This window comes from Heterodontus francisci, unplaced genomic scaffold (assembly GCF_036365525.1).
Source record: "Heterodontus francisci isolate sHetFra1 unplaced genomic scaffold, sHetFra1.hap1 HAP1_SCAFFOLD_1725, whole genome shotgun sequence".
Classification (NCBI taxonomy): domain Eukaryota; kingdom Metazoa; phylum Chordata; class Chondrichthyes; order Heterodontiformes; family Heterodontidae; genus Heterodontus; species Heterodontus francisci.
Window position 1 is genome coordinate 11,792 of NW_027140420.1, and position 20,037 is coordinate 31,828.

General features: G+C 45.6%; 8 non-coding genes across 8 annotated transcripts; all 8 read right to left on the bottom strand.

Annotated features, from left to right (window-relative positions):
- Window positions 1-1,145: 1,145 nt before the first annotated feature.
- trnag-gcc (transfer RNA glycine (anticodon GCC)) lies at window positions 1,146-1,216 on the bottom strand. The gene has a single exon. It is a non-coding gene; the product is annotated as a tRNA-Gly (tRNA).
- Window positions 1,217-3,795: 2,579 nt separating this feature from the next.
- Window positions 3,796-3,866, bottom strand: trnag-gcc (transfer RNA glycine (anticodon GCC)). Its single transcript has one exon. It is a non-coding gene; the product is annotated as a tRNA-Gly (tRNA).
- A 2,579-nt stretch (window positions 3,867-6,445) lies between these two features.
- Window positions 6,446-6,516, bottom strand: trnag-gcc (transfer RNA glycine (anticodon GCC)). Its single transcript has one exon. It is a non-coding gene; the product is annotated as a tRNA-Gly (tRNA).
- A 2,579-nt stretch (window positions 6,517-9,095) lies between these two features.
- Window positions 9,096-9,166, bottom strand: trnag-gcc (transfer RNA glycine (anticodon GCC)). Its single transcript has one exon. It is a non-coding gene; the product is annotated as a tRNA-Gly (tRNA).
- A 2,579-nt stretch (window positions 9,167-11,745) lies between these two features.
- trnag-gcc (transfer RNA glycine (anticodon GCC)) lies at window positions 11,746-11,816 on the bottom strand. Its single transcript has one exon. It is a non-coding gene; the product is annotated as a tRNA-Gly (tRNA).
- A 2,579-nt stretch (window positions 11,817-14,395) lies between these two features.
- On the bottom strand, window positions 14,396-14,466 carry trnag-gcc (transfer RNA glycine (anticodon GCC)). The gene has a single exon. It is a non-coding gene; the product is annotated as a tRNA-Gly (tRNA).
- Window positions 14,467-17,045: 2,579 nt separating this feature from the next.
- On the bottom strand, window positions 17,046-17,116 carry trnag-gcc (transfer RNA glycine (anticodon GCC)). Its single transcript has one exon. It is a non-coding gene; the product is annotated as a tRNA-Gly (tRNA).
- Window positions 17,117-19,695: 2,579 nt separating this feature from the next.
- Window positions 19,696-19,766, bottom strand: trnag-gcc (transfer RNA glycine (anticodon GCC)). The gene has a single exon. It is a non-coding gene; the product is annotated as a tRNA-Gly (tRNA).
- Window positions 19,767-20,037: the final 271 nt, after the last annotated feature.

A 20,037-nucleotide genomic window follows, 5' to 3' on the forward strand; every position in this document is an offset into this window, starting at 1 on the left:
GCACTTCAACTGCTTGACGGAAAACAGGTCCTCCCTAGCAAAAGGCACAGTTACACACCTTTACTTACAGCTCAAAGAGGGACTGCTCAATAAGATTGGCACATAGAATTCCTGGCAATTTTGTCACAAAGAAGCAGGGAAAGGCAGAGGTGGCATTGAAGCTAAGTGGACTGAGACATACTACCAGCATCCATTCTGACTTTGTTTCATTCCAGTGTCAGTTGGGACCTGCTTCTATTAAATTAATACATCTATGCAAAGACCAGAGCGGGATTCGTACTCAGATGCATAGATCATGGGCACGACTGTATGCATTAGCAGCTCAACAACACGACCACGAGGCTACGAGAGGCAAGACCCACGACGCTGCTGTACAATTTTGGGTACCATCATTTTGGCTGGACGTCACAGTCTTGAAGTGAGGGAAAGGAGAGTTTTACCAGGATCACATTAGGATGTGGGACTTCAGCTCGACGGAATGATTGCAGAAGCTGGCATTGTTCGCCTTCCAGCTGAGCAGGTTAAGTGGAGAGCTTACGCATTTACAATGACACTTGCAGTTTGCTACCAACTCTAAGACCTGTCATGTAAATCGGGTGTGAAGCTCTGAGTTGACTCTGGAAAGAAGCAGAGTGAGACCCTGCCACGTCCCATTTCTGCTTTAATACAGCAGCGTGAAGAGCCATGGGATACTTTCCTACATGGAAGGTGATATGGAAATGCACATTGTTGTTGTTGTTGCTTGCGATTGCAGTGTGTGCAGAAAAGCTGTGCCTATGAATGATTTGATGGTAAGAAGTGAGAAGAGAAAAGAGAGAGAAAGGTGAAAAAGTGTCAAGTTGTGCTAATTTTGTTTTGCTCTTGCTAAATGATGAATATTTGTGAAAGCTGATGACTGTGGAGAATTGGAGAGAGTTGATAATGTGATGGCAGTAAGATAAGTGAAAGGATGAGTGGTGTTTTAAGAGGATTGTGTATTTGTAGGTGTTGAAGTAAGATGAAAGAAAAGGGTGCAGTGAAGCAGATGTTGAAAAGTTGTAGCAGCAAAATGGGAAAGACGCTGCGATGTGGCAGGGGGGAGGGGTGGGGGTGGTGCAGTGCAAAGAGCAGGGGAAGAAGGATGGAAATAGCAATAGGAGTATCATTGCATTGGCCGGGAATCGAACCCGGGCCTCCCGCGTGGCAGGCGAGAATTCTACCACTGAACCACCAATGCAATCACAGAATTCATTGGGTTTTCTTTGCTTTTCCTCAAGTTTAATTTGCAAACACTAGCATTTGCCATCAGTGTCCTTTCATCCAAGGACACATTCATGCAATGGTTACAGCGTAGAACAAGGCCATTCCGCCCATTGTGTCCATCACAGCTCTCTGCAAGGGCTAATCACCTAGCTCCACCGCCCTACTTTTTCCCTGTAGCCCTGCAAATATCTTCTCCACACGTCATTGTCCAATTCCTTTTTCAAAGCCACCATTCAATCTGCCTCCAGCACACTCTCAGGCATTGCATTCCGCTTGCTATCAACTCGCTGCCGAAAAAACTTTTTCCTCATGTCGCCGTTGCTTCTTTTGCCAATCACTTTCAATCGGTGCCCCTGCTTCTCCGTCCTTCCGCCAACGGCAACGCTTTCTCCCTATCTACTCTGTCCACACCCCTCGTGATTTCCAACACCTCTATCAAATCTCCTCTTGATCTTCTCTACTCCAAAAACCCACAGCTCCATCTTCTCCAATCTATCCACGGAAATCAACTTCCTCATCCCTGGAACCATTCTCGTGAAACTTTTCTGCACCCTCTTAATGCCTTCACATCCTTACCAAAGTGTGGTGCCCTGAATCACACACAATACCAATCTTTTGCACAGGTTTATCATAACTTCCTTGCTTTTGTGCTCTATCCCCCTACTTATAAGAGCCAGGATCCCATATGCTTTATGAACAGCTATCTCAACCTGCCCTGCCACCTTCAATCATTTGTGCACATATACCCCCAGGTCCCTCAGCTCCTGCACCCCATTTCGAACGGTACCCTAGATTTGAGATTGCCACTCCTCGTTCTTCCTACCAACACGAATCACTTCACACTTCTCTGCATTAAATTTCATCTGCCACTCGTCCGCCCATTCCACCAGCCTGTCTATGTCCTCTTGAAGTTGATCACAATCCTCCTCACAGTTCACAGTACTTCCAAGTTTTGTGTCATCTGCAAATTTTGAATTTGTGGCCTGTACACCCGAGTCCAGGTCATTAATACATATCAGGAAAAGCAGGGCTGCTAACACATTCCCTAGGCTGCAACACATTTCATCATGAAAGCTTGCGCCCGCAACACAACAGAAACCTCGCAGGCTGCTGCACACCTCCATTTCATTCATAACCACATTTCCATCTTTCAAACTTCTTCTAACACAACTACACTACACTTTCTCCAAATATACAATCTGCTTCTCGCCCAATACACCTCTGCTTTAAACTCATCATTTTAAAAAGGCCTACAATTTGCAAAGATCATGCCCAACCGTCACAGCAGCCTGTCTCTTTACTAACACTTCACACCACTGCAATATCATTTCATGCAATATGTCAACATCTTCAAGCCACTACCTTTGTTCACATCCAGGTTTAATAGTGGGAGCACGGGGCCAAGGTGGCACTTCAACTGCTTGACGGAAAACAGGTCCTCCCTAGCAAAAGGCACAGTTACACACCTTTACTTACAGCTCAAAGAGGGACTGCTCAATAAGATTGGCACATTGAATTCCTGGCAATTTTGTCACAAAGAAGCAGGGAAAGGCAGAGGTGGCATTGAAGCTAAGTAGACTGAGACATACTACCAGCATCCATTCTGACTTTGTTTCATTCCAGTGTCAGTTGGGACCTGCTTCTATTAAATTAATACATCTATGCAAAGACCAGAGCGGGATTCGTACTCAGATGCATAGATCATGGGCACGACTGTATGCATTAGCAGCTCAACAACACGACCACGAGGCTACGAGAGGCAAGACCCACGACGCTGCTGTACAATTTTGGGTACCATCATTTTGGCTGGACGTCACAGTCTTGAAGTGAGGGAAAGGAGAGTTTTACCAGGATCACATTAGGATGTGGGACTTCAGCTCGACGGAATGATTGCAGAAGCTGGCATTGTTCGCCTTCCAGCTGAGCAGGTTAAGTGGAGAGCTTACGCATTTACAATGACACTTGCAGTTTGCTACCAACTCTAAGACCTGTCATGTAAATCAGGTGTGAAGCTCTGAATTGACTCTGGAAAGAAGCAGAGTGAGACCCTGCCACGTCCCATTTCTGCTTTAATACAGCAGCGTGAAGAGCCATGGGATACTTTCCTACATGGAAGGTGATATGGAAATGCACATTGTTGTTGTTGTTGCTTGCGATTGCAGTGTGTGCAGAAAAGCTGTGACTATGAATGATTTGATGGTAAGAAGTGAGAAGAGCAAAGAGAGAGAAAGGTGAAAAAGTGTCAAGTTGTGCTAATTTTGTTTTGCTCTTGCTAAATGATGAATATTTGTGAAAGCTGATGACTGTGGAGAATTGGAGAGAGTTGATAATGTGATGGCAGTAAGATAAGTGAAAGGATGAGTGGTGTTTTAAGAGGATTGTGTATTTGTAGGTGTTGAAGTAAGATGAAAGAAAAGGGTGCAGTGAAGCAGATGTTGAAAAGTTGTAGCAGCAAAATGGGAAAGACGCTGCGATGTGGCAGGGGGGAGGGGTGGGGGTGGTGCAGTGCAAAGAGCAGGGGAAGAAGGATGGAAATAGCAATAGGAATATCATTGCATTGGCCGGGAATCGAACCCGGGCCTCCCGCGTGGCAGGCGAGAATTCTACCACTGAACCACCAATGCAATCACAGAATTTATTGGGTTTTCTTTGCTTTTCCTCAAGTTTAATTTGCAAACACTAGCATTTGCCATCAGTGTCCTTTCATCCAAGGACACATTCATGCAATGGTTACAGCGTAGAACAAGGCCATTCCGCCCATTGTGTCCATCACAGCTCTCTGCAAGGGCTAATCACCTAGCTCCACCGCCCTACTTTTTCCCTGTAGCCCTGCAAATATCTTCTCCACACGTCATTGTCCAATTCCTTTTTCAAAGCCACCATTCAATCTGCCTCCAGCACACTCTCAGGCATTGCATTCCGCTTGCTATCAACTCGCTGCGGAAAAAACTTTTTCCTCATGTCGCCGTTGCTTCTTTTGCCAATCACTTTCAATCGGTGCCCCTGCTTCTCCGTCCTTCCGCCAACGGCAACGCTTTCTCCCTATCTACTCTGTCCACACCCCTCGTGATTTCCAACACCTCTATCAAATCTCCTCTTGATCTTCTCTACTCCAAAAACCCACAGCTCCATCTTCTCCAATCTATCCACGGAAATCAACTTCCTCATCCCTGGAACCATTCTCGTGAAACTTTTCTGCACCCTCTTAATGCCTTCACATCCTTACCAAAGTGTGGTGCCCTGAATCACACACAATACCAATCTTTTGCACAGGTTTATCATAACTTCCTTGCTTTTGTGCTCTATCCCCCTACTTATAAGAGCCAGGATCCCATTTGCTTTATGAACAGCTTTCTCAACCTGCCCTGCCACCTTCAATCATTTGTGCACATATGCCCCCAGGTCCCTCAGCTCCTGCACCCCATTTCGAACGGTACCCTTGATTTGAGATTGCCACTCCTCGTTCTTCCTCCCAACACGAATCACTTCACACTTCTCTGCATTAAATTTCATCTGCCACTCGTCCGCCCATTCCACCAGCCTGTCTATGTCCTCTTGAAGTTGATCACAATCCTCCTCACAGTTCACAGTACTTCCAAGTTTTGTGTCATCTGCAAATTTTGAATTTGTGGCCTGTACACCCGAGTCCAGGTCATTAATACATATCAGGAAAAGCAGGGCTGTTAACACATTCCCTAGGCTGCAACACATTTCATCATGCAAGCTTGCGCCCGCAACACCACAGAAACCTCGCAGGCTGCTGCACACCTCCATTTCATTCATAACCACGTTTCCATCTTTCAAACTTCTTCTAACACAACTACACTACACTTTCTCCAAATATACAATCTGCTTCTCGCCCAATACACCTCTGCTTTAAACTCATCATTTTAAAAAGGCCTACAATTTGCAAAGATCATGCCCAACCGTCACAGCAGCCTGTCTCTTTACTAACACTTCACACCACTGCAATATCATTTCATGCAATATGTCAACATCTTCAAGCCACTACCTTTGTTCACATCCAGGTTTAATAGTGGGAGCACGGGGCCAAGGTGGCACTTCAACTGCTTGACGGAAAACAGGTCCTCCCTAGCAAAAGGCACAGTTACACACCTTTACTTACAGCTCAAAGAGGGACTGCTCAATAAGATTGGCACATAGAATTCCTGGCAATTTTGTCACAAAGAAGCAGGGAAAGGCAGAGGTGGCATTGAAGCTAAGTAGACTGAGACATACTACCAGCATCCATTCTGACTTTGTTTCATTCCAGTGTCAGTTGGGACCTGCTTCTATTAAATTAACACATCTATGCAAAGACCAGAGCGGGATTCGTACTCAGATGCATAGATCATGGGCACGACTGTATGCATTAGCAGCTCAACAACACGACCACGAGGCTACGAGAGGCAAGACCCACGACGCTGCTGTACAATTTTGGGTACCATCATTTTGGCTGGACGTCACAGTCTTGAAGTGAGGGAAAGGAGAATTTTACTAGGATCACATTAGGATGTGGGACTTCAGCTCGACGGAATGATTGCAGAAGCTGGCATTGTTCGCCTTCCAGCTGAGCAGGTTAAGTGGAGAGCTTACGCATTTACAATGACACTTGCAGTTTGCTACCAACTCTAAGACCTGTCATGTAAATCAGGTGTGAAGCTCTGAATTGACTCTGGAAAGAAGCAGAGTGAGACCCTGCCACGTCCCATTTCTGCTTTAATACAGCAGCGTGAAGAGCCATGGGATACTTTCCTACATGGAAGGTGATATGGAAATGCACATTGTTGTTGTTGTTGCTTGCGATTGCAGTGTGTGCAGAAAAGCTGTGCCTATGAATGATTTGATGGTAAGAAGTGAGAAGAGAAAAGAGAGAGAAAGGTGAAAAAGTGTCAAGTTGTGCTAATTTTGTTTTGCTCTTGCTAAATGATGAATATTTGTGAAAGCTGATGACTGTGGAGAATTGGAGAGAGTTGATAATGTGATGGCAGTAAGATAAGTGAAAGGATGAGTGGTGTTTTAAGAGGATTGTGTATTTGTAGGTGTTGAAGTAAGATGAAAGAAAAGGGTGCAGTGAAGCAGATGTTGAAAAGTTGTAGCAGCAAAATGGGAAAGACGCTGCGATGTGGCAGGGGGGAGGGGTGGGGGTGGTGCAGTGCAAAGAGCAGGGGAAGAAGGATGGAAATAGCAATAGGAGTATCATTGCATTGGCCGGGAATCGAACCCGGGCCTCCCGCGTGGCAGGCGAGAATTCTACCACTGAACCACCAATGCAATCACAGAATTCATTGGGTTTTCTTTGCTTTTCCTCAAGTTTAATTTGCAAACACTAGCATTTGCCATCAGTGTCCTTTCATCCAAGGACACATTCATGCAATGGTTACAGCGTAGAACAAGGCCATTCCGCCCATTGTGTCCATCACAGCTCTCTGCAAGGGCTAATCACCTAGCTCCACCGCCCTACTTTTTCCCTGTAGCCCTGCAAATATCTTCTCCACACGTCATTGTCCAATTCCTTTTTCAAAGCCACCATTCAATCTGCCTCCAGCACCCTCTCAGGCATTGCATTCCGCTTGCTATCAACTCGCTGCCGAAAAAACTTTTTCCTCATGTCGCCGTTGCTTCTTTTGCCAATCACTTTCAATCGGTGCCCCTGCTTCTCCGTCCTTCCGCCAACGGCAACGCTTTCTCCCTATCTACTCTGTCCACACCCCTCGTGATTTCCAACACCTCTATCAAATCTCCTCTTGATCTTCTCTACTCCAAAAACCCACAGCTCCATCTTCTCCAATCTATCCACGGAAATCAACTTCCTCATCCCTGGAACCATTCTCGTGAAACTTTTCTGCACCCTCTTAATGCCTTCACATCCTTACCAAAGTGTGGTGCCCTGAATCACACACAATACCAATCTTTTGCACAGGTTTATCATAACTTCCTTGCTTTTGTGCTCTATCCCCCTACTTATAAGAGCCAGGATCCCATTTGCTTTATGAACAGCTATCTCAACCTGCCCTGCCACCTTCAATCATTTGTGCACATATGCCCTCAGGTCCCTCAGCTCCTGCACCCCATTTCGAACGGTACTCTTGATTTGAGATTGCCACTCCTCGTTCTTCCTCCCAACACGAATCACTTCACACTTCTCTGCATTAAATTTCATCTGCCACTCGTCCGCCCATTCCACCAGCCTGTCTATGTCCTCTTGAAGTTGATCACAATCCTCCTCACAGTTCACAGTACTTCCAAGTTTTGTGTCATCTGCAAATTTTGAATTTGTGGCCTGTACACCCGAGTCCAGGTCATTAATACATATCAGGAAAAGCAGGGCTGTTAACACATTCCCTAGGCTGCAACACATTTCATCATGCAAGCTTGCGCCCGCAACACCACAGAAACCTCGCAGGCTGCTGCACACCTCCATTTCATTCATAACCACATTTCCATCTTTCAAACTTCTTCTAACACAACTACACTACACTTTCTCCAAATATACAATCTGCTTCTCGCCCAATACACCTCTGCTTTAAACTCATCATTTTAAAAAGGCCTACAATTTGCAAAGATCATGCCCAACCGTCACAGCAGCCTGTCTCTTTACTAACACTTCACACCACTGCAATATCATTTCATGCAATATGTCAACATCTTCAAGCCACTACCTTTGTTCACATCCAGGTTTAATAGTGGGAGCACGGGGCCAAGGTGGCACTTCAACTGCTTGACGGAAAACAGGTCCTCCCTAGCAAAAGGCACAGTTACACACCTTTACTTACAGCTCAAAGAGGGACTGCTCAATAAGATTGGCACATAGAATTCCTGGCAATTTTGTCACAAAGAAGCAGGGAAAGGCAGAGGTGGCATTGAAGCTAAGTAGACTGAGACATACTACCAGCATCCATTCTGACTTTGTTTCATTCCAGTGTCAGTTGGGACCTGCTTCTATTAAATTAATACATCTATGCAAAGACCAGAGCGGGATTCGTACTCAGATGCATAGATCATGGGCACGACTGTATGCATTAGCAGCTCAACAACACGACCACGAGGCTACGAGAGGCAAGACCCACGACGCTGCTGTACAATTTTGGGTACCATCATTTTGGCTGGACGTCACAGTCTTGAAGTGAGGGAAAGGAGAATTTTACAAGGATCACATTAGGATGTGGGACTTCAGCTCGACGGAATGATTGCAGAAGCTGGCATTGTTCGCCTTCCAGCTGAGCAGGTTAAGTGGAGAGCTTACGCATTTACAATGACACTTGCAGTTTGCTACCAACTCTAAGACCTGTCATGTAAATCAGGTGTGAAGCTCTGAATTGACTCTGGAAAGAAGCAGAGTGAGACCCTGCCACGTCCCATTTCTGCTTTAATACAGCAGCGTGAAGAGCCATGGGATACTTTCCTACATGGAAGGTGATATGGAAATGCACATTGTTGTTGTTGTTGCTTGCGATTGCAGTGTGTGCAGAAAAGCTGTGCCTATGAATGATTTGATGGTAAGAAGTGAGAAGAGAAAAGAGAGAGAAAGGTGAAAAAGTGTCAAGTTGTGCTAATTTTGTTTTGCTCTTGCTAAATGATGAATATTTGTGAAAGCTGATGACTGTGGAGAATTGGAGAGAGTTGATAATGTGATGGCAGTAAGATAAGTGAAAGGATGAGTGGTGTTTTAAGAGGATTGTGTATTTGTAGGTGTTGAAGTAAGATGAAAGAAAAGGGTGCAGTGAAGCAGATGTTGAAAAGTTGTAGCAGCAAAATGGGAAAGACGCTGCGATGTGGCAGGGGGGAGGGGTGGGGGTGGTGCAGTGCAAAGAGCAGGGGAAGAAGGATGGAAATAGCAATAGGAGTATCATTGCATTGGCCGGGAATCGAACCCGGGCGTCCCGCGTGGCAGGCGAGAATTCTACCACTGAACCACCAATGCAATCACAGAATTCATTGGGTTTTCTTTGCTTTTCCTCAAGTTTAATTTGCAAACACTAGCATTTGCCATCAGTGTCCTTTCATCCAAGGACACATTCATGCAATGGTTACAGCGTAGAACAAGGCCATTCCGCCCATTGTGTCCATCACAGCTCTCTGCAAGGGCTAATCACCTAGCTCCACCGCCCTACTTTTTCCCTGTAGCCCTGCAAATATCTTCTCCACACGTCATTGTCCAATTCCTTTTTCAAAGCCACCATTCAATCTGCCTCCAGCACCCTCTCAGGCATTGCATTCCGCTTGCTATCAACTCGCTGCCGAAAAAACTTTTTCCTCATGTCGCCGTTGCTTCTTTTGCCAATCACTTTCAATCGGTGCCCCTGCTTCTCCGTCCTTCCGCCAACGGCAACGCTTTCTCCCTATCTACTCTGTCCACACCCCTCGTGATTTCCAACACCTCTATCAAATCTCCTCTTGATCTTCTCTACTCCAAAAACCCACAGCTCCATCTTCTCCAATCTATCCACGGAAATCAACTTCCTCATCCCTGGAACCATTCTCGTGAAACTTTTCTGCACCCTCTTAATGCCTTCACATCCTTACCAAAGTGTGGTGCCCTGAATCACACACAATACCAATCTTTTGCACAGGTTTATCATAACTTCCTTGCTTTTGTGCTCTATCCCCCTACTTATAAGAGCCAGGATCCCATTTGCTTTATGAACAGCTTTCTCAACCTGCCCTGCCACCTTCAATCATTTGTGCACATATGCCCCCAGGTCCCTCAGCTCCTGCACCCCATTTCGAACGGTACCCTTGATTTGAGATTGCCACTCCTCGTTCTTCCTACCAACACGAATCAATTCACACTACTCTGCATTAAATTTCATCTGCCACTCGTCCGCCCATTCCACCAGCCTGTCTATGTCCTCTTGAAGTTGATCACAATCCTCCTCACAGTTCACAGTACTTCCAAGTTTTGTGTCATCTGCAAATTTTGAATTTGTGGCCTGTACACCCGAGTCCAGGTCATTAATACATATCAGGAAAAGCAGGGCTGCTAACACATTCCCTAGGCTGCAACACATTTCATCATGAAAGCTTGCGCCCGCAACACAACAGAAACCTCGCAGGCTGCTGCACACCTCCATTTCATTCATAACCACATTTCCATCTTTCAAACTTCTTCTAACACAACTACACTACACTTTCTCCAAATATACAATCTGCTTCTCGCCCAATACACCTCTGCTTTAAACTCATCATTTTAAAAAGGCCTACAATTTGCAAAGATCATGCCCAACCGTCACAGCAGCCTGTCTCTTTACTAACACTTCACACCACTGCAATATCATTTCATGCAATATGTCAACATCTTCAAGCCACTACCTTTGTTCACATCCAGGTTTAATAGTGGGAGCACGGGGCCAAGGTGGCACTTCAACTGCTTGACGGAAAACAGGTCCTCCCTAGCAAAAGGCACAGTTACACACCTTTACTTACAGCTCAAAGAGGGACTGCTCAATAAGATTGGCACATAGAATTCCTGGCAATTTTGTCACAAAGAAGCAGGGAAAGGCAGAGGTGGCATTGAAGCTAAGTAGACTGAGACATACTACCAGCATCCATTCTGACTTTGTTTCATTCCAGTGTCAGTTGGGACCTGCTTCTATTAAATTAATACATCTATGCAAAGACCAGAGCGGGATTCGTACTCAGATGCATAGATCATGGGCACGACTGTATGCATTAGCAGCTCAACAACACGACCACGAGGCTACGAGAGGCAAGACCCACGACGCTGCTGTACAATTTTGGGTACCATCATTTTGGCTGGACGTCACAGTCTTGAAGTGAGGGAAAGGAGAATTTTACAAGGATCACATTAGGATGTGGGACTTCAGCTCGACGGAATGATTGCAGAAGCTGGCATTGTTCGCCTTCCAGCTGAGCAGGTTAAGTGGAGAGCTTACGCATTTACAATGACACTTGCAGTTTGCTACCAACTCTAAGACCTGTCATGTAAATCAGGTGTGAAGCTCTGAATTGACTCTGGAAAGAAGCAGAGTGAGACCCTGCCACGTCCCATTTCTGCTTTAATACAGCAGCGTGAAGAGCCATGGGATACTTTCCTACATGGAAGGTGATATGGAAATGCACATTGTTGTTGTTGTTGCTTGCGATTGCAGTGTGTGCAGAAAAGCTGTGCCTATGAATGATTTGATGGTAAGAAGTGAGAAGAGAAAAGAGAGAGAAAGGTGAAAAAGTGTCAAGTTGTGCTAATTTTGTTTTGCTCTTGCTAAATGATGAATATTTGTGAAAGCTGATGACTGTGGAGAATTGGAGAGAGTTGATAATGTGATGGCAGTAAGATAAGTGAAAGGATGAGTGGTGTTTTAAGAGGATTGTGTATTTGTAGGTGTTGAAGTAAGATGAAAGAAAAGGGTGCAGTGAAGCAGATGTTGAAAAGTTGTAGCAGCAAAATGGGAAAGACGCTGCGATGTGGCAGGGGGGAGGGGTGGGGGTGGTGCAGTGCAAAGAGCAGGGGAAGAAGGATGGAAATAGCAATAGGAGTATCATTGCATTGGCCGGGAATCGAACCCGGGCGTCCCGCGTGGCAGGCGAGAATTCTACCACTGAACCACCAATGCAATCACAGAATTCATTGGGTTTTCTTTGCTTTTCCTCAAGTTTAATTTGCAAACACTAGCATTTGCCATCAGTGTCCTTTCATCCAAGGACACATTCATGCAATGGTTACAGCGTAGAACAAGGCCATTCCGCCCATTGTGTCCATCACAGCTCTCTGCAAGGGCTAATCACCTAGCTCCACCGCCCTACTTTTTCCCTGTAGCCCTGCAAATATCTTCTCCACACGTCATTGTCCAATTCCTTTTTCAAAGCCACCATTCAATCTGCCTCCAGCACCCTCTCAGGCATTGCATTCCGCTTGCTATCAACTCGCTGCCGAAAAAACTTTTTCCTCATGTCGCCGTTGCTTCTTTTGCCAATCACTTTCAATCGGTGCCCCTGCTTCTCCGTCCTTCCGCCAACGGCAACGCTTTCTCCCTATCTACTCTGTCCACACCCCTCGTGATTTCCAACACCTCTATCAAATCTCCTCTTGATCTTCTCTACTCCAAAAACCCACAGCTCCATCTTCTCCAATCTATCCACGGAAATCAACTTCCTCATCCCTGGAACCATTCTCGTGAAACTTTTCTGCACCCTCTTAATGCCTTCACATCCTTACCAAAGTGTGGTGCCCTGAATCACACACAATACCAATCTTTTGCACAGGTTTATCATAACTTCCTTGCTTTTGTGCTCTATCCCCCTACTTATAAGAGCCAGGATCCCATTTGCTTTATGAACAGCTTTCTCAACCTGCCCTGCCACCTTCAATCATTTGTGCACATATGCCCCCAGGTCCCTCAGCTCCTGCACCCCATTTCGAACGGTACCCTTGATTTGAGATTGCCACTCCTCGTTCTTCCTACCAACACGAATCAATTCACACTACTCTGCATTAAATTTCATCTGCCACTCGTCCGCCCATTCCACCAGCCTGTCTATGTCCTCTTGAAGTTGATCACAATCCTCCTCACAGTTCACAGTACTTCCAAGTTTTGTGTCATCTGCAAATTTTGAATTTGTGGCCTGTACACCCGAGTCCAGGTCATTAATACATATCAGGAAAAGCAGGGCTGCTAACACATTCCCTAGGCTGCAACACATTTCATCATGAAAGCTTGCGCCCGCAACACAACAGAAACCTCGCAGGCTGCTGCACACCTCCATTTCATTCATAACCACATTTCCATCTTTCAAACTTCTTCTAACACAACTACACTACACTTTCTCCAAATATACAATCTGCTTCTCGCCCAATACACCTCTGCTTTAAACTCATCATTTTAAAAAGGCCTACAATTTGCAAAGATCATGCCCAACCGTCACAGCAGCCTGTCTCTTTACTAACACTTCACACCACTGCAATATCATTTCATGCAATATGTCAACATCTTCAAGCCACTACCTTTGTTCACATCCAGGTTTAATAGTGGGAGCACGGGGCCAAGGTGGCACTTCAACTGCTTGACGGAAAACAGGTCCTCCCTAGCAAAAGGCACAGTTACACACCTTTACTTACAGCTCAAAGAGGGACTGCTCAATAAGATTGGCACATAGAATTCCTGGCAATTTTGTCACAAAGAAGCAGGGAAAGGCAGAGGTGGCATTGAAGCTAAGTAGACTGAGACATACTACCAGCATCCATTCTGACTTTGTTTCATTCCAGTGTCAGTTGGGACCTGCTTCTATTAAATTAATACATCTATGCAAAGACCAGAGCGGGATTCGTACTCAGATGCATAGATCATGGGCACGACTGTATGCATTAGCAGCTCAACAACACGACCACGAGGCTACGAGAGGCAAGACCCACGACGCTGCTGTACAATTTTGGGTACCATCATTTTGGCTGGACGTCACAGTCTTGAAGTGAGGGAAAGGAGAATTTTACAAGGATCACATTAGGATGTGGGACTTCAGCTCGACGGAATGATTGCAGAAGCTGGCATTGTTCGCCTTCCAGCTGAGCAGGTTAAGTGGAGAGCTTACGCATTTACAATGACACTTGCAGTTTGCTACCAACTCTAAGACCTGTCATGTAAATCAGGTGTGAAGCTCTGAATTGACTCTGGAAAGAAGCAGAGTGAGACCCTGCCACGTCCCATTTCTGCTTTAATACAGCAGCGTGAAGAGCCATGGGATACTTTCCTACATGGAAGGTGATATGGAAATGCACATTGTTGTTGTTGTTGCTTGCGATTGCAGTGTGTGCAGAAAAGCTGTGCCTATGAATGATTTGATGGTAAGAAGTGAGAAGAGAAAAGAGAGAGAAAGGTGAAAAAGTGTCAAGTTGTGCTAATTTTGTTTTGCTCTTGCTAAATGATGAATATTTGTGAAAGCTGATGACTGTGGAGAATTGGAGAGAGTTGATAATGTGATGGCAGTAAGATAAGTGAAAGGATGAGTGGTGTTTTAAGAGGATTGTGTATTTGTAGGTGTTGAAGTAAGATGAAAGAAAAGGGTGCAGTGAAGCAGATGTTGAAAAGTTGTAGCAGCAAAATGGGAAAGACGCTGCGATGTGGCAGGGGGGAGGGGTGGGGGTGGTGCAGTGCAAAGAGCAGGGGAAGAAGGATGGAAATAGCAATAGGAGTATCATTGCATTGGCCGGGAATCGAACCCGGGCGTCCCGCGTGGCAGGCGAGAATTCTACCACTGAACCACCAATGCAATCACAGAATTCATTGGGTTTTCTTTGCTTTTCCTCAAGTTTAATTTGCAAACACTAGCATTTGCCATCAGTGTCCTTTCATCCAAGGACACATTCATGCAATGGTTACAGCGTAGAACAAGGCCATTCCGCCCATTGTGTCCATCACAGCTCTCTGCAAGGGCTAATCACCTAGCTCCACCGCCCTACTTTTTCCCTGTAGCCCTGCAAATATCTTCTCCACACGTCATTGTCCAATTCCTTTTTCAAAGCCACCATTCAATCTGCCTCCAGCACCCTCTCAGGCATTGCATTCCGCTTGCTATCAACTCGCTGCCGAAAAAACTTTTTCCTCATGTCGCCGTTGCTTCTTTTGCCAATCACTTTCAATCGGTGCCCCTGCTTCTCCGTCCTTCCGCCAACGGCAACGCTTTCTCCCTATCTACTCTGTCCACACCCCTCGTGATTTCCAACACCTCTATCAAATCTCCTCTTGATCTTCTCTACTCCAAAAACCCACAGCTCCATCTTCTCCAATCTATCCACGGAAATCAACTTCCTCATCCCTGGAACCATTCTCGTGAAACTTTTCTGCACCCTCTTAATGCCTTCACATCCTTACCAAAGTGTGGTGCCCTGAATCACACACAATACCAATCTTTTGCACAGGTTTATCATAACTTCCTTGCTTTTGTGCTCTATCCCCCTACTTATAAGAGCCAGGATCCCATTTGCTTTATGAACAGCTTTCTCAACCTGCCCTGCCACCTTCAATCATTTGTGCACATATGCCCCCAGGTCCCTCAGCTCCTGCACCCCATTTCGAACGGTACCCTTGATTTGAGATTGCCACTCCTCGTTCTTCCTACCAACACGAATCAATTCACACTACTCTGCATTAAATTTCATCTGCCACTCGTCCGCCCATTCCACCAGCCTGTCTATGTCCTCTTGAAGTTGATCACAATCCTCCTCACAGTTCACAGTACTTCCAAGTTTTGTGTCATCTGCAAATTTTGAATTTGTGGCCTGTACACCCGAGTCCAGGTCATTAATACATATCAGGAAAAGCAGGGCTGCTAACACATTCCCTAGGCTGCAACACATTTCATCATGAAAGCTTGCGCCCGCAACACAACAGAAACCTCGCAGGCTGCTGCACACCTCCATTTCATTCATAACCACATTTCCATCTTTCAAACTTCTTCTAACACAACTACACTACACTTTCTCCAAATATACAATCTGCTTCTCGCCCAATACACCTCTGCTTTAAACTCATCATTTTAAAAAGGCCTACAATTTGCAAAGATCATGCCCAACCGTCACAGCAGCCTGTCTCTTTACTAACACTTCACACCACTGCAATATCATTTCATGCAATATGTCAACATCTTCAAGCCACTACCTTTGTTCACATCCAGGTTTAATAGTGGGAGCACGGGGCCAAGGTGGCACTTCAACTGCTTGACGGAAAACAGGTCCTCCCTAGCAAAAGGCACAGTTACACACCTTTACTTACAGCTCAAAGAGGGACTGCTCAATAAGATTGGCACATAGAATTCCTGGCAATTTTGTCACAAAGAAGCAGGGAAAGGCAGAGGTGGCATTGAAGCTAAGTAGACTGAGACATACTACCAGCATCCATTCTGACTTTGTTTCATTCCAGTGTCAGTTGGGACCTGCTTCTATTAAATTAATACATCTATGCAAAGACCAGAGCGGGATTCGTACTCAGATGCATAGATCATGGGCACGACTGTATGCATTAGCAGCTCAACAACACGACCACGAGGCTACGAGAGGCAAGACCCACGACGCTGCTGTACAATTTTGGGTACCATCATTTTGGCTGGACGTCACAGTCTTGAAGTGAGGGAAAGGAGAGTTTTACCAGGATCACATTAGGATGTGGGACTTCAGCTCGACGGAATGATTGCAGAAGCTGGCATTGTTCGCCTTCCAACTGAGCAGGTTAAGTGGAGAGCTTACGCATTTACAATGACACTTGCAGTTTGCTACCAACTCTAAGACCTGTCATGTAAATCAGGTGTGAAGCTCTGAATTGACTCTGGAAAGAAGCAGAGTGAGACCCTGCCACGTCCCATTTCTGCTTTAATACAGCAGCGTGAAGAGCCATGGGATACTTTCCTACATGGAAGGTGATATGGAAATGCACATTGTTGTTGTTGTTGCTTGCGATTGCAGTGTGTGCAGAAAAGCTGTGCCTATGAATGATTTGATGGTAAGAAGTGAGAAGAGAAAAGAGAGAGAAAGGTGAAAAAGTGTCAAGTTGTGCTAATTTTGTTTTGCTCTTGCTAAATGATGAATATTTGTGAAAGCTGATGACTGTGGAGAATTGGAGAGAGTTGATAATGTGATGGCAGTAAGATAAGTGAAAGGATGAGTGGTGTTTTAAGAGGATTGCGTATTTGTAGGTGTTGAAGTAAGATGAAAGAAAAGGGTGCAGTGAAGCAGATGTTGAAAAGTTGTAGCAGCAAAATGGGAAAGACGCTGCGATGTGGCAGGGGGGAGGGGTGGGGGTGGTGCAGTGCAAAGAGCAGGGGAAGAAGGATGGAAATAGCAATAGGAGTATCATTGCATTGGCCGGGAATCGAACCCGGGCCTCCCGCGTGGCAGGCGAGAATTCTACCACTGAACCACCAATGCAATCACAGAATTCATTGGGTTTTCTTTGCTTTTCCTCAAGTTTAATTTGCAAACACTAGCATTTGCCATCAGTGTCCTTTCATCCAAGGACACATTCATGCAATGGTTACAGCGTAGAACAAGGCCATTCCGCCCATTGTGTCCATCACAGCTCTCTGCAAGGGCTAATCACCTAGCTCCACCGCCCTACTTTTTCCCTGTAGCCCTGCAAATATCTTCTCCACACGTCATTGTCCAATTCCTTTTTCAAAGCCACCATTCAATCTGCCTCCAGCACACTCTCAGGCATTGCATTCCGCTTGCTATCAACTCGCTGCCGAAAAAACTTTTTCCTCATGTCGCCGTTGCTTCTTTTGCCAATCACTTTCAATCGGTGCCCCTGCTTCTCCGTCCTTCCGCCAACGGCAACGCTTTCTCCCTATCTACTCTGTCCACACCCCTCGTGATTTCCAACACCTCTATCAAATCTCCTCTTGATCTTCTCTACTCCAAAAACCCACAGCTCCATCTTCTCCAATCTATCCACGGAAATCAACTTCCTCATCCCTGGAACCATTCTCGTGAAACTTTTCTGCACCCTCTTAATGCCTTCACATCCTTACCAAAGTGTGGTGCCCTGAATCACACACAATACCAATCTTTTGCACAGGTTTATCATAACTTCCTTGCTTTTGTGCTCTATCCCCCTACTTATAAGAGCCAGGATCCCATTTGCTTTATGAACAGCTATCTCAACCTGCCCTGCCACCTTCAATCATTTGTGCACATATGCCCTCAGGTCCCTCAGCTCCTGCACCCCATTTCGAACGGTACCCTTGATTTGAGATTGCCACTCCTCGTTCTTCCTCCCAACACGAATCACTTCACACTTCTCTGCATTAAATTTCATCTGCCACTCGTCCGCCCATTCCACCAGCCTGTCTATGTCCTCTTGAAGTTGATCACAATCCTCCTCACAGTTCACAGTACTTCCAAGTTTTGTGTCATCTGCAAATTTTGAATTTGTGGCCTGTACACCCGAGTCCAGGTCATTAATACATATCAGGAAAAGCAGGGCTGTTAACACATTCCCTAGGCTGCAACACATTTCATCATGCAAGCTTGCGCCCGCAACACCACAGAAACCTCGCAGGCTGCTGCACACCTCCATTTCATTCATAACCACATTTCCATCTTTCAAACTTCTTCTAACACAACTACACTACACTTTCTCCAAATATACAATCTGCTTCTCGCCCAATACACCTCTGCTTTAAACTCATCATTTTAAAAAGGCCTACAATTTGCAAAGATCATGCCCAACCGTCACAGCAGCCTGTCTCTTTACTAACACTTCACACCACTGCAATATCATTTCATGCAATATGTCAACATCTTCAAGCCACTACCTTTGTTCACATCCAGGTTTAATAGTGGGAGCACGGGGCCAAGGTGGCACTTCAACTGCTTGACGGAAAACAGGTCCTCCCTAGCAAAAGGCACAGTTACACACCTTTACTTACAGCTCAAAGAGGGACTGCTCAATAAGATTGGCACATAGAATTCCTGGCAATTTTGTCACAAAGAAGCAGGGAAAGGCAGAGGTGGCATTGAAGCTAAGTAGACTGAGACATACTACCAGCATCCATTCTGACTTTGTTTCATTCCAGTGTCAGTTGGGACCTGCTTCTATTAAATTAATACATCTATGCAAAGACCAGAGCGGGATTCGTACTCAGATGCATAGATCATGGGCACGACTGTATGCATTAGCAGCTCAACAACACGACCACGAGGCTACGAGAGGCAAGACCCACGACGCTGCTGTACAATTTTGGGTACCATCATTTTGGCTGGACGTCACAGTCTTGAAGTGAGGGAAAGGAGAATTTTACAAGGATCACATTAGGATGTGGGACTTCAGCTCGACGGAATGATTGCAGAAGCTGGCATTGTTCGCCTTCCAGCTGAGCAGGTTAAGTGGAGAGCTTACGCATTTACAATGACACTTGCAGTTTGCTACCAACTCTAAGACCTGTCATGTAAATCAGGTGTGAAGCTCTGAATTGACTCTGGAAAGAAGCAGAGTGAGACCCTGCCACGTCCCATTTCTGCTTTAATACAGCAGCGTGAAGAGCCATGGGATACTTTCCTACATGGAAGGTGATATGGAAATGCACATTGTTGTTGTTGTTGCTTGCGATTGCAGTGTGTGCAGAAAAGCTGTGCCTATGAATGATTTGATGGTAAGAAGTGAGAAGAGAAAAGAGAGAGAAAGGTGAAAAAGTGTCAAGTTGTGCTAATTTTGTTTTGCTCTTGCTAAATGATGAATATTTGTGAAAGCTGATGACTGTGGAGAATTGGAGAGAGTTGATAATGTGATGGCAGTAAGATAAGTGAAAGGATGAGTGGTGTTTTAAGAGGATTGTGTATTTGTAGGTGTTGAAGTAAGATGAAAGAAAAGGGTGCAGTGAAGCAGATGTTGAAAAGTTGTAGCAGCAAAATGGGAAAGACGCTGCGATGTGGCAGGGGGGAGGGGTGGGGGTGGTGCAGTGCAAAGAGCAGGGGAAGAAGGATGGAAATAGCAATAGGAGTATCATTGCATTGGCCGGGAATCGAACCCGGGCCTCCCGCGTGGCAGGCGAGAATTCTACCACTGAACCACCAATGCAATCACAGAATTCATTGGGTTTTCTTTGCTTTTCCTCAAGTTTAATTTGCAAACACTAGCATTTGCCATCAGTGTCCTTTCATCCAAGGACACATTCATGCAATGGTTACAGCGTAGAACAAGGCCATTCCGCCCATTGTGTCCATCACAGCTCTCTGCAAGGGCTAATCACCTAGCTCCACCGCCCTACTTTTTCCCTGTAGCCCTGCAAATATCTTCTCCACACGTCATTGTCCAATTCCTTTTTCAAAGCCACCATTCAATCTGCCTC